The sequence below is a fragment of the Arvicanthis niloticus genome, chromosome 1 (assembly GCF_011762505.2).
Source record: "Arvicanthis niloticus isolate mArvNil1 chromosome 1, mArvNil1.pat.X, whole genome shotgun sequence".
NCBI classification, from domain to species: Eukaryota; Metazoa; Chordata; class Mammalia; order Rodentia; family Muridae; genus Arvicanthis; species Arvicanthis niloticus.
The window spans coordinates 816,154-828,247 of NC_047658.1; positions in this window are offsets into that span (position 1 = coordinate 816,154).

Consider the following 12,094-nt stretch of genomic DNA (forward strand, 5'->3'; position numbering starts at 1 on the left):
TCTTCCTTTCCTATCTGTATCCCTTTGACTTCCTTTTGTTGTCTAATTGCTCTAGCTAAGATTTCCAGTACTATATTGAATAGGTAAGGTGAGAGTGGGCAGCCTTGCCTAGTCCCTGATCTTAGTGGGATTGCTTCAAGTTTCTCTCCATTTAGTTTGATGTTGGCTACTGGCTTGCTGTATATTGCTTTTACTATGTTTAGATATGGGCCTTGTATTCCTGATCTTTCCAAGACTTTTAACATGAAGGGATGTTCAATTTTGTCAAATGCTTTCTCAGCATCTAGTGATATGACCATGTGGTTTTTCTCTTTGAGTTTATTTATGTAGTGGATTACATTGATGGATTTCTGAATATTGAACCATCCCTGCATTCCTGGGATAAAGCCTACTTGATCTTGATGGATAATTGTTTTGATGTGTTGTTGGATTCGGGTTTGGGAGAATTTTATTGAGTATTTTTGCATCAATATTCATAAGAGAGATTGGTCTGTAGTTCTCTTTCTTTGTTGGGTCTTTCTGTGGTTTAGGTATGAGTGTAATGGTAGCTTCATAGAATGAATTGGGTAGTGTTCCTTCTGTTTCTATTCGATGGAATAACTTGAAGAGGATTGGTATTAGGTCTTCCTTGAAGGTCTTAAAGAATTCTGCACTGAAACCATCTGGCCCGGACATTTTTTGGTGGGAAGATTTTTAATGACTGTGTCTATTTCTTTAGGCCTTATGGGGCTGTTTAGGTGGTTTATCTGCTCCTTGTTTAACTTTGGTACCTGGTATCTATCTAGAAAATTGTCCATTTCCTCCAGATTTTCCAATTTTGTTGAGTATAGGCCTTTGTAGTAGGATCTGATAATTTTTTAAATTTCCTCTGTTTCTGTTGTTATGTCTCCCTTTTCAGTTCTGATTTTATTAATTTGAATGCTCTCTCTGTGCCCTTTGGTTAGTCTGGCTAACGGTTTGTCTATCTTGTTGATTTTCTCAAAGAACCAGCTCCTGGTTTTCTTGATATTTTGTATAGTTCTTTTTGTTTCGACTTGGTTGATTTCAGCCCTGAGTTTGATTATTTCCTGCCTCTTGGGTATACTAGCTTCTTTTTGTTCTAATGCTTTCAGGTTTGCTGTCAAGTTGTTGATGTATGCTCTTTCCACTTTCTTTTTGTGAGCACTTAGAGCTATGATTTTTCCTCTTAGTACTGCTTTCAATGAGTCCCATATGTTTTGATATGATGTGTCCTCATTTTCATTTAAATCTAAAAAGTCTTTAATTTCTTTCTTAATTTCTTCCTTGACCAAGTTATCATTGAGTAGAGCATTGTTCAGTTGCCAAGTGTATGTCGGTTTTCTGATGTTTTTGTCCATGTCAAAGACAAGTCTTAATCCATGGTGGTCTGATAAGGTACTGGGGATTATTTCAATCTTTTTGTATCTGTTGAGGCCTGTTTTGTGACCAATTATATGGTCTATTTTCGAGAAGGTACCATGAGGTGCTGAGAAGAAGGTATATTCTTTTGTTTTAGGATGAAATGTTCTATAGATGTCAGTTAAGTCCAATTGGTTCATAACTTCTCTTAGTTTCATTGTGTCTCGATTTAGTTTCTGTTTCCATGATCTGCCCATAGCTGAGAGTGGGGTGTTGAAATCTCCCACTATTACTGTGTAGGGTGCAATGTATGCTTTAAGTTTTAGTAAAGTGTCTTTTATGTATGTGGGTGCCCTTACATTTGGGGCATAGATGTTGAGAATTGCAAGTTCCTCTTGGTACATTTTTCCTTTCATGAATATGAAGTGTCCTTATTTATCTTTTTTGATTACTTCTGGTTGAAAACTGATTTTATTTGATATTAGAATCACTACTCCAGCTTGTTTCTTGGGACCGTTTGCTTGGCAGATTGTTTTCCAACCTTTTACTCTGAGGTAGTGTCTGTCCTTTCCACAGAGGTGCGTTTCCTGAATGCAGCAAAATGTTGGGTCCTGTTTACGTATCCAGTCTGATAGTCTATGTCTTTTTACTGGAGAATTGAGTCCATTGATATTAAGAGATACTAAGGAAAAATGAGTGTTGTTTCCTGTTATTTTTGTTATTGGCCGTGGAGATATGTTTGTGTAGCTACCTTCTTTTACGGTTTTTGGAAGATTACTTTCCTGCTTTTTCTAGGTTGTAGTTTCCCTCCTTGTGATGGAGTTTTCCACCAATTATCCTTTGAAGTGCTGGGTTTGTGTCTAGATACTGTGTAAATTTGGATTTGTCGTGGAATATTTTGGTTTCTCCATCAATAATGATTGACAGTTTTGCTGGGTATAGTAGTCTGGGCTGACATTTATGTTCTTTTAGGGTCTGTATGATATCGGTCCAGGATCTTCTGGCTTTTATGGTCTCTGGTGAGAAGTCTGATGTAATTCTTATAGGTCTGCCTTTATATGTTACTTTGCCTTTTTCCCTTACTGCTTTTAGTATTTTTTCTTTGTTTTGTACATTTGATGTTTTGACTATTATGTGGCGGGAAGTTTTTCTTTTCTGGTCTAAACTATTTGGAGTTCTGTAGGCTTCTTGTATATTTATGGACATCTCTTTCTTTAGGTTAGGGAAGTTTTCCTCTATAATTTTGTTGAGGATATTTACTGGTCCTTTAAGTTAGGAGTCTTCCCCCTCATCTATTCCTATTATCCTTAGGTTTGGCCTTCTCATTGTGTCTTGGATTTCTTGTACATTTTGGGTTAGTAGCTTTTTGTATTTTGCATTTTCTTTGACAGTTGTGACAATGTTTTCCATGGTATCTTCTGCACATGAGATTCTCTCTTCCATCTCTTGTATTCTGTTGGTAATACTTGTGTCTATGACTCCTGATCGTTTTTTTAAGTTTTCTATCTCCAGGGTGTTCTCCCTTGGTGATTTCTTTATTGTTTCTACTTCCATTTTTAGATCCTGCATGGTTTTGTTTAATTCCTTCTCCTGTTTGGTTGCATTTTCTTGCAATTCCTTAAAGGATTTTTGTGTTTTCTCTCTAAGGGTTTCTATCTGTTCTTTGAGAGTGTTATTTATGTCTTTCTTAAAGTCCTCTATCATCATCATGAGAAGTGATTTTAATTCTGAATCCTGCTTTTCTGGTGTGATGGGGTGTTCAGGGCTTGCTATGATGGGGGAACTGGGTTCTGATGTTGCCATTTAACTTTGATTTCTGTTGCTTACTTTCTTGCGCCTGCCTTTTGCCATCTGGTTAATTCTAATGCTACCTGTACTTCTGTCTCTGATTGAAGCCTGTCTTTCCAGTTGTCTCGCTTGTGTTTGGTCTTCTAGGAGTCCAGATGTCTTTGTGATTTTTTCCAGCTGCCCTGATTACAATGGTATCTCTAGGTAGATGTATCTTTTGTAGATGTGCCTCAGGATATGGTGCCTCCTATGTAGCAGTCCAGCTAGATGTCTGCTGTTCTGGGTGCAGCGTCTCCTCTTGGATATCTCAGGGTATGTTGTCTGACACTCTGAGTTCAGTTGTTCCTCTGTGGCTCTGGGTTGAGCGGACCATCCAGTATGTCTCAGGTGGTGACCGGGGTCCACACAACTGCAGACCTGGTAGAGGTCTGGTCTGGGACTCAGACCCAGGAGATGGGCAGAAAAGGGGTGCTAGCCGGCAGGGGCGCAGGGGAAGGGGGGCGGGGAGGGGTATCTGCTGGGTTCTGAGCACTCAGGGCGCCCAGCTATGAGCTCAGGGTAGTATGTGGGTTTTCCTACCTAAAGCTGGTTGTGGGATCTGTGGATCCCCCCGAATATGTCTGGCGGAATCTGGGGTGCACTCACCCGCAGGCCTCAGACTGGAGGAGGGGCAAGCAGCAGAAGGAGCATGCTAGCGCTGGCTATGGGTTCTATGGATCCCCCAGAATGTGTCTGGCAGAATCCAGGGTGCACTCACCCGCAGGCCTCAGACTGGAGGAGGGTCGAGCGGCGGAAGGGGCGTGCTAGCACTGGCTATGGGTTCTATGGATCCCCCAGAATGTGTCTGGGGTACTCCGGGGTGCACTCACCCACAGGCCTCAGACTGGAGGAGGGGCGAGCGGCGGAAGGGGCATGCTAGCCCTGGCTATGGGTTCTATGGATCCCCCAGAATGTGTCTGGGGGACTCCGGGGTGCACTCACCCCCAGGCCTCAGACTGGAGGAGGGGCGAGCGGTGGAAGGGGCATGCTAGCACTGGCTATGGGTTCTATGGATCCCCCAGAATGTGTCTGGGGGACTCCGGGGTGCACTCACCCACAGGCCTCAGACTGGAGGAGGGGCGAGCGGTGGAATGGGCGTGCTAGCACTGGTTATGGGTTCTATGGATCCCCCAGAATGTGTCTGGGGGACTCCGGGGTGCACTCACCCACAGGCCTCAGACTGGAGGAGGGGCGAGCGGTGGAATGGGCGTGCTAGCACTGGTTATGGGTTCTATGGATCCCCCAGAATGTGTCTGGGGGACACCTGGGTGCACTCACCCACAGGCCTCAGACTGGAGGAGGGCCGAGCGGCGGAAGGGGTGTGCTAGCGCTGGCTATGGGTTCTGTGGATCTCCCAGAATGTGTCTGGATGACTCCTGGGTGCACTCAAATTCGTTATTTTTAATAGCTGAGTAATACTCCATTTTGTAGATGTGCCAGATTTTTTGTATCCATTCCTCTGTTGAGGGACATCTTGGTTCTTTCCAGCTTCTAGCTATTATAAATAAGGCTGCTATGAACATAGTGGAGCATATGTCCATATTATATGTTGGAGCATCTTCTGGGTATATGCCCAGGAGTGGTATAGCTGGATGATCAGGTAGTACTATGTCCAGTTTTCTGAGGAACCGCCAGACTTACTTCCAGAGTGGTTGTACCAGCTTGCAATCCCACCAACAATGGAGGAGTGTTCCTATTTCTCCACATCCTCACAAGCATCTACTATCACCTGAGTTTTGATCTTAGCCATTCTGACTGGTGTGAGGTGGTATCTCAGTGTTGTTTTGATTTGCATTTCCCTGATGACTAAGGATGTGGAACATTTCTTAAGGTGCTTCTCAGCCATTCGAGTTTCCTCTGTTGAGAATTCGTTGTTTAGCTCTGCACCCCATTTTTCAATAGGGTTATAAGGTTGTCTGGAGTATAATTTCTTGAGTTCTTTGTATATCTTGGATATTAGCCCTCTATCAGATGTAGGATTGGGTAAGATCTTTTCCCAGTCTCTTGGTTGCCATTTTGTCTTATTGACAATATCCTTTGCCTTACAGAAGCTTTGCAATTTGAGGAGGTCCCATTTGTCAATTCTTGATCTTAGAGCATAAGCCATTGGTGTTCTGCTCAGGAACTTTTCCCAGTGCCTAGGTATTTGAGTGTCTTTCCCACTGTTTCTTCTATTAGTTTCACTGTATCTGGTTTTAAGTTAAGGTCTTTATCCACTTGGATTTGAGCTTTGTAAAAGGAGATATGAATTGATTGATTTGCATCCTTCTACATGTTGACATCCAGTTGAACCAGCACCATTTGCTGAAAATGCTGTCCTTTTTCCACTGGATGGTTTTAGCTCTTTTGTCAAAGATCAAGTGACCATAGGTATGTGGGCTCATTTCTGGATCTTCAGTTCTATTCCATTGATCTTCCTGGCTGTCTCTGTACCAATACCATGCAGTTTTCAATACTATTGCCCTGTAGTATAGTTTGAGGTCAGGGACGGTGATTCCCACAGAAGTTCTTTTGTTGTTGAGAAGAGTTCTCACTATCCTGGGTTTTTTGTTGTTCCAAATAAATTTGTAAATTGCTCTTTCTATTTCTATGAAGAATTGATTTGGAATTTTGATGGGGAGTGCATTGAATCTATAGATTGCTTTTGGCAAGATGGCCATTTTTACTAAATTAATCCTGCCAATCCACAAACATGGGAGATCTTTCCATCTTCTGAAAACTTCTTCAATTTCTTTCTTCAGAGACTTGAAGTTCTTGTCATACAGATCTTTCACTTGCTTGGTTAAATTCACTCCAAGATATTTTATATTATTCATGGCTATTGTGAAGGGTGTCATTTCCCTAATTTCTTTCTCAACCTGTTTATCTTTTGAGTATAGGAAGGCTACTGATTTGTTTGAATTGATTTTATACCCAGACAATTTGGTGAAGTTGTTTATCAGGTTTAGGAGTTTTCTGCTGGAAGTTTTAGGGTCACTTAAGTATACTCTCATATCATCTGCAAATAGTGAATTTTTGACTTCTTCTTTTCCTATTTGTATCCCTTTGAATTCCTTTTGTTGTCTAATCGCTCTGGCTAGGACTTCCAGTACTATATTGAATAGGTAGGGTGAGAGTGGGCAGCCTTGTCTAGTCCCTGATCTTAGTGGGATTGCTTCAAGTTTCTCTCCATTTAGTTTGATGTTGGCTACTGGCTTGCTGTATATTGCTTTTACTATGTTTAGTTATGGACCTTGAATTCCTGATCTTTCTAAGACTTTTATCATGAAGGGATGTTGAATTTTCTCAAATGGTTTCTCAGCATCTAGTGAGATGATCATGTGTTTTTTTCTTTGAGTTTATTTATGTAGTGGATTACATTGATGGATTTCTGAATATTGAACCATCCCTGCATTCCTGGGATAAAGCCTACTTGACCATGATGGATGATTGCTTTGATGGGTTCTTGAACTTGGTTTGCGAGAATTTTATTTTTACATCAATATTCATAAGAGAGATTGGTCTATAGTTCTCTTTTTTTTGGGTCTTTGTGAGGCTTAGTTATGAGTGTAATTTTAGCTTCATAGAACAAATTAGGTATTGTTCCTTCTGTTTCTATTCTGTGAAATAGTTTGAAGAGAATTGGTATTAGGTCTTCCTGGAAGGTCTGATAGAATTCTGCACTAAAACCATCTGGCCCTGAACTTTTTTTGGTGGGGAGATTTTTAATGAGTTCTTCCATTTCTTTAGGGGTTATGTGACTGTTTAGTTTATCTGTTCCTCGTTTAACTTTAGTACCTGGTATCTATCTAGAAAATTGTCCATTTCATCCAGATTTTCCAATTTTGTTCAGTATAGGCCTTTGTAGTAGGATCTGACGATTTTTGGAATTGCCTCACTTTCTGTTGTTATGTCTCCCTTTTCAGTTCTGATTTTATTAATTTGAGTACTGTCTCTGCACCCTTTGCTTAGTCTGGCTAAGGGTTTGTCTATCTTGTTGATTTTCTCAAAGAACAAGCTTCTGGTTTTGTTGATATTTTGTACAGTTCTTTTAGTTTCAACTTGGTTGATTTCAGCCCTGAGTTTGATTACTTCCTGCCGTCTACTCCTCTTGGGTATATTAGCTTCTTTTAGTTCTAAAGTTTTCAGGTGTGCTGTCAAGTTATTAATGTATGCTCTTTCCATTTTCTTTTCGTGGGCACTTAGAGCTATGAGTTTTCCTCTTAGTACTGCTTTCATGGAGTCCCACAAATTTTGATATGATGTGTCCTCATTTTCATTTAAATCTAGAAAGTCTTTAATTTCTTTCTTTATTTCTTCCTTGACCAAGTTATCATTGAGTAGAGCATTGTTCAGTTTCCACATGTATGTGGGCTTTCCGTTGTTTCTGTCCATGTCTTAGTCCATGGTGGTCTGATAGGGTACAAAGGATTATTTAAATCTTTTTGTATCTGTTGAGGCCTGTTTTGTGACCAATTATATGGTTTATTTTGGAGAAGGTACCATGAGGTGCTGAGAAAAAGGTATATTTTTTTGTTTTAGGATGAAATGTTCTATAGATGTCAGTTAAGTCCAAGTGGTTCATAACTTCTGTTAGTTTCATTGTATCTCGGTTTAGTTTTTGTTTCCATGATCTGTCCATAGCTGAGAATGGGCTGTTGAAATCTCCCACTATTATTGTGTGAGGTTCAATGTATGCTTTAAGCTTTAGTAAAGTTTCTTTTATGTATGTGGGTGCCCTTGCATTTGGAGCATAGACTTTCAGAATTGCAAGTTCCTCTTGGTACATTTTTCCTTTGATGAATATTAAGTGTCCTTCTTTATCTTTTTTGATTACTTTTGGTTGAAAAACAATTTAATTTATATTAGAATCACTACTCCAGCTTGTTTCTTGGGGCCATTTGCTTGGAAGATTGTTTTCCAACCTTTTACTCTGAGGTAGTGTCTGTCTTTGTCACAAAGGTGCGTTTCCTGTATGCAGGAAAATGTTGGGTTCTGTTTATGTATCCAGTCTGATAGTCTATGTCTTTTTATTTGAGAATTGAGTCCATTGATATTAAGAGATATTAAGGAAAAATGAATGTTGTTTCCTGTTATTTTTGTTATTGGCAGTGTGGTTATGTTTGTATAGCTACCTTCTTTAGGGTTGTTGGAAGATTACTTTCTTGTTTTTTCTAGGTTGTAGTTTTTCTCCTTGTTTTAGAGTTTTCCACCAATTATCCTTTGAAGTGCTGGATTTGTGGTAAGATATTGTGTAAATTTGGATTTGTCATGGAATATTTTGGTTTCTCCATCAATATTGATTGAGAGTTTTGCTGGGTATAGTAGTCTGGGCTGGCATTTGTGTTCTCTTAGGGCCTGTATGATATCAGTCCAGGATCTTTTGGCTTTTATAGTCTCTGGTGAGAAATCTGGTGTAATTCTTATAGGTCTGCCTTTATATGTTACTTTGCCTTTTTCCCTTACTTCTTTTAGTATCTTCTCTTTGTTTTGTATGTTTGATGTTTTGATTATTATGTGACGGGAGGTATTTCTTTTTTGGTCTAGTCTATTTTGGGTTCTGTAGGCTTCTTGTATATTTAAGGACATCTCTTTCTTTAGGTTAGGGAAGTTTTCCTCTATAATTTTTTGAAGATATTTACTGGCCCTTTAGGTTGGGAGTCTTCACCTTCATCTATACCTATTATCCTTAAGTTTGGTCTTCTCATTGTGTCCTGGATTTCCTGGATGTTTTGTGTTAGTAGCTTTTTACATTTCACATTTTCTTTGCCCATTGTGTCTATGTTTTCCATGGTATCTTCTGTGCATGAAATTCTCTTTTCTATCTCTTGTATTCTGTTGGTGATGTTTGCGTCTATGACTCCTGATCTTTTTTCCTAGGTTTTGTATCTCCAGGGTAGTCTCCCTTTGAGATTTCTTTATTGTTTCTATTTCAATTTTTAGGTCTTGGATGGTTTTCTGTAATTCCTTCACCTGTTTGGTTGTGTTTTCTTGTGTTTCTTTAAGGGCTTCTACCTGTTTACCTGCATTCTCCTCAAATTCTTTGAGAGTGTTTGCCTTTTGCTATTTGGTTAGCTGTAGTGCTATGCACACTTACTGGTTCTGACTGGGGTCTGCCTTTCCAGTTATCTTGGTTGTGTCAGAACTCCTCGGGGTCCAGATGACTCTATAATCCTGAGCTCCAGCTGCTCTGGGTACAGTGGCTCCTCTAGGATATTTCAGGATATGGTGTCTCCATTGTTGTAGACCAGCTAGGTGTTTGCTGCTATGAACATAGTTGCTCCTCTATGATGCTTCAGGATATGGTGTCCCCTGCTCTGCAGCTCTGTGGGCCATGTCCTCTCTAGGATTCCTGCAGCTCTGCAGTCCATGACCTCCCTAGGGTGCCTCTGGACTCAGTTTCCAGAGAGGAGCAGATTGGCTGAGAGACTGCTCCAGCCACTGGTATCCGGGCCAGGGCTGTTAGTTTCATTGTGTCTCAGTTTAGTTTATGTTTCCATGATCTGTCTATTGCTGGGAGTGGGGTGTTGAAATCTCCCACTATTATTGTGTGAGGTGCAATGTATGCTTTAAACTTTAGTAAAGTTTCTTTTATGTACATGGGTGCTCTTGCATTTGGGGTATAGATGTTCAGAATTGAGAGTTCATCTTGGTACATTTTTCTTTTGATGAAAATGAAGTGTCCAGGTGACAGCATATGTTGGTGAGGATATGGAGAAAGAATAACACTCCTCCATTGCTGGAAATCAGTCTGGCCATTCCTCAGAAAATTTGACATAGTACTTATTACCTGAGGACCCAGTTATACCACTCCTGTGCATATAGCCAGAATATGTCTCAATATGTAATAAGGACACATGCTTCACTATGTTCATAACAACCATATTTATAATAGCCAGAAGCTGGAAACAACTCAGATGTCCCTCAACAGAGGAATGGATACAGAAAATGTGCTACATTTACACAGTGTAATTCCTCCCATTTATTAAATACAATGACTTCATGGAATTCTTATGTAAATAGATGTATCTGGAAAGTATCATCCCAAGTCAGGCAATCCAGCCACAAAAGAACACATATGGTATATACTCACTGTTAAGTGGATATTAGGCAAAGAGTGTGGAATATCCACAACACAACCCCTGGACCACATTAAACTTAAGAGGAAGACCAAAGAGTGGATGCCTCAGTCCTACTTAGAAATGGAGACAAAATAATCATGGGACTTAAAGGGTGGGACGGACTTGGTAGCAAGAGAATGTGAGAGGTGAAAGAGGGGAAGAAATATGTATGGGAGGAGATGGAGGAAACATACAGAGGGTCAGGAAGTTGAACAGAGGTGGGTAGCAATGGGTAATCAGGAACTGGGGGTAGCAACCAGAAAATTCCAGATACCAGGAATGCAAGAGTTTGCCAGAACCCCATGGGGATGACATTAGCTGAAATACCCCTAAAAGGTTATTTCATTGACTATAGCCTGAGGTATCTGATTGAGTGATGGGCCCACCCACCCACCTCCGAAAATTTAACCCAGAATTGCTCCTGTCTAAAGGAAATACAGGGACAAAGAGTGGAGCAGAGTCTGAAGAAAGGCCATTCAGAGACTGCTCCACCTGAGGAATTCATCCCACATGCAGTCACCAAAACCAGACACTATTGCAGCTGCTATGAAATGCTTGCTCACAGGAGCCTGATACAGTCTGCAAGATCCTGACCAATACAGATGCAGATGCTCACAGCCAACCATCAGGTTGAGCACAGGGACCCCAATGGAGGAATTAAGGGAAGGACTGAAGGAGTTGAAGGGGGCCTCATCAATGGGAGGGGAGGCCCTTGGTCCTGTGAAGATTGATGCCCCAGTGTAAAGGAATGAATGCTAGGTGAGGTGGGAGTGGGTGGAGTAACACTGTTGTAGAAGTAGGGTAAGGGGGAATTGGATAGGGGGCTTGCAGAGGGAAAACCAGGAAAGAGGATATCACTTGAAATGTAAATAAATAAAATATCCAATTAAAAATTGCATGGAATATTCAAAGAATAAATAAAACAGTATTTTAAAATGTGTTCCTATAATCTCAAAATCATATTTTTCAATATAAATGTTATATCTCTTAAGAATTTGTAATATACAGACTTGGAGAGATGACTCAGTGGTTGCAAGCAGTGGCTCTCCCAGAAGAGTAGATTTCCAGCACATATATAATTATTTATAGGCATCTTAAACATAGGCACTGGGGATCTTTTTCTCTCTCCTGGTCCCTGCAGGCCTTGCATGTACATGTTGCACAGACTTATGTGCATGCAGAACAGGAGCCATAGACATATATTAAAAGTGATAGAAAAAATTTAAAGAATTTTTACAATATGATTCTTTCCACTTAAAAAAATAAAAATTCCTGAATTCTGAACTGTGTGCTTCAAAAGCATTAAACCTAAAAGTACAGCCACTATGAAACATTCAAAATAGTTCCCCCAAGAGGAAAGAAAGTGTTATTTGGCATTCTAAGTATCTGTTAAAGTATTAAGAGTTATCTGCCAAAGAGATATACATACACACACATACATACATAATTTCATATTTTTACAGCATGTGTTTATCAGGAATATTTAACACAAAATTGGAGCAATGCCTTATTATCATAGGAAGTGTTTTTCAATAAGGGTCTAGAAGAAATAAAATATGTTACAGTCATATCTAATCCCTGTATGGTGGGCAAAAGTAAAATTGACCCTTTGGTATCATGTCCTCTGTGAAGCATAGAGAAATTCAAAGCACAGTGTATGGGCAGGAGACACTATGGTGTCATGGAAGGGTTTCCTATTGCAAGTGTTACAGCTCAGATGTTAAAGGTATCCTGGCAGTAAGAAATCAAGGAGTACCACAAAACCACATTGCACAATAAACTTCACACAAGAGAAATTTTGGGAAAGA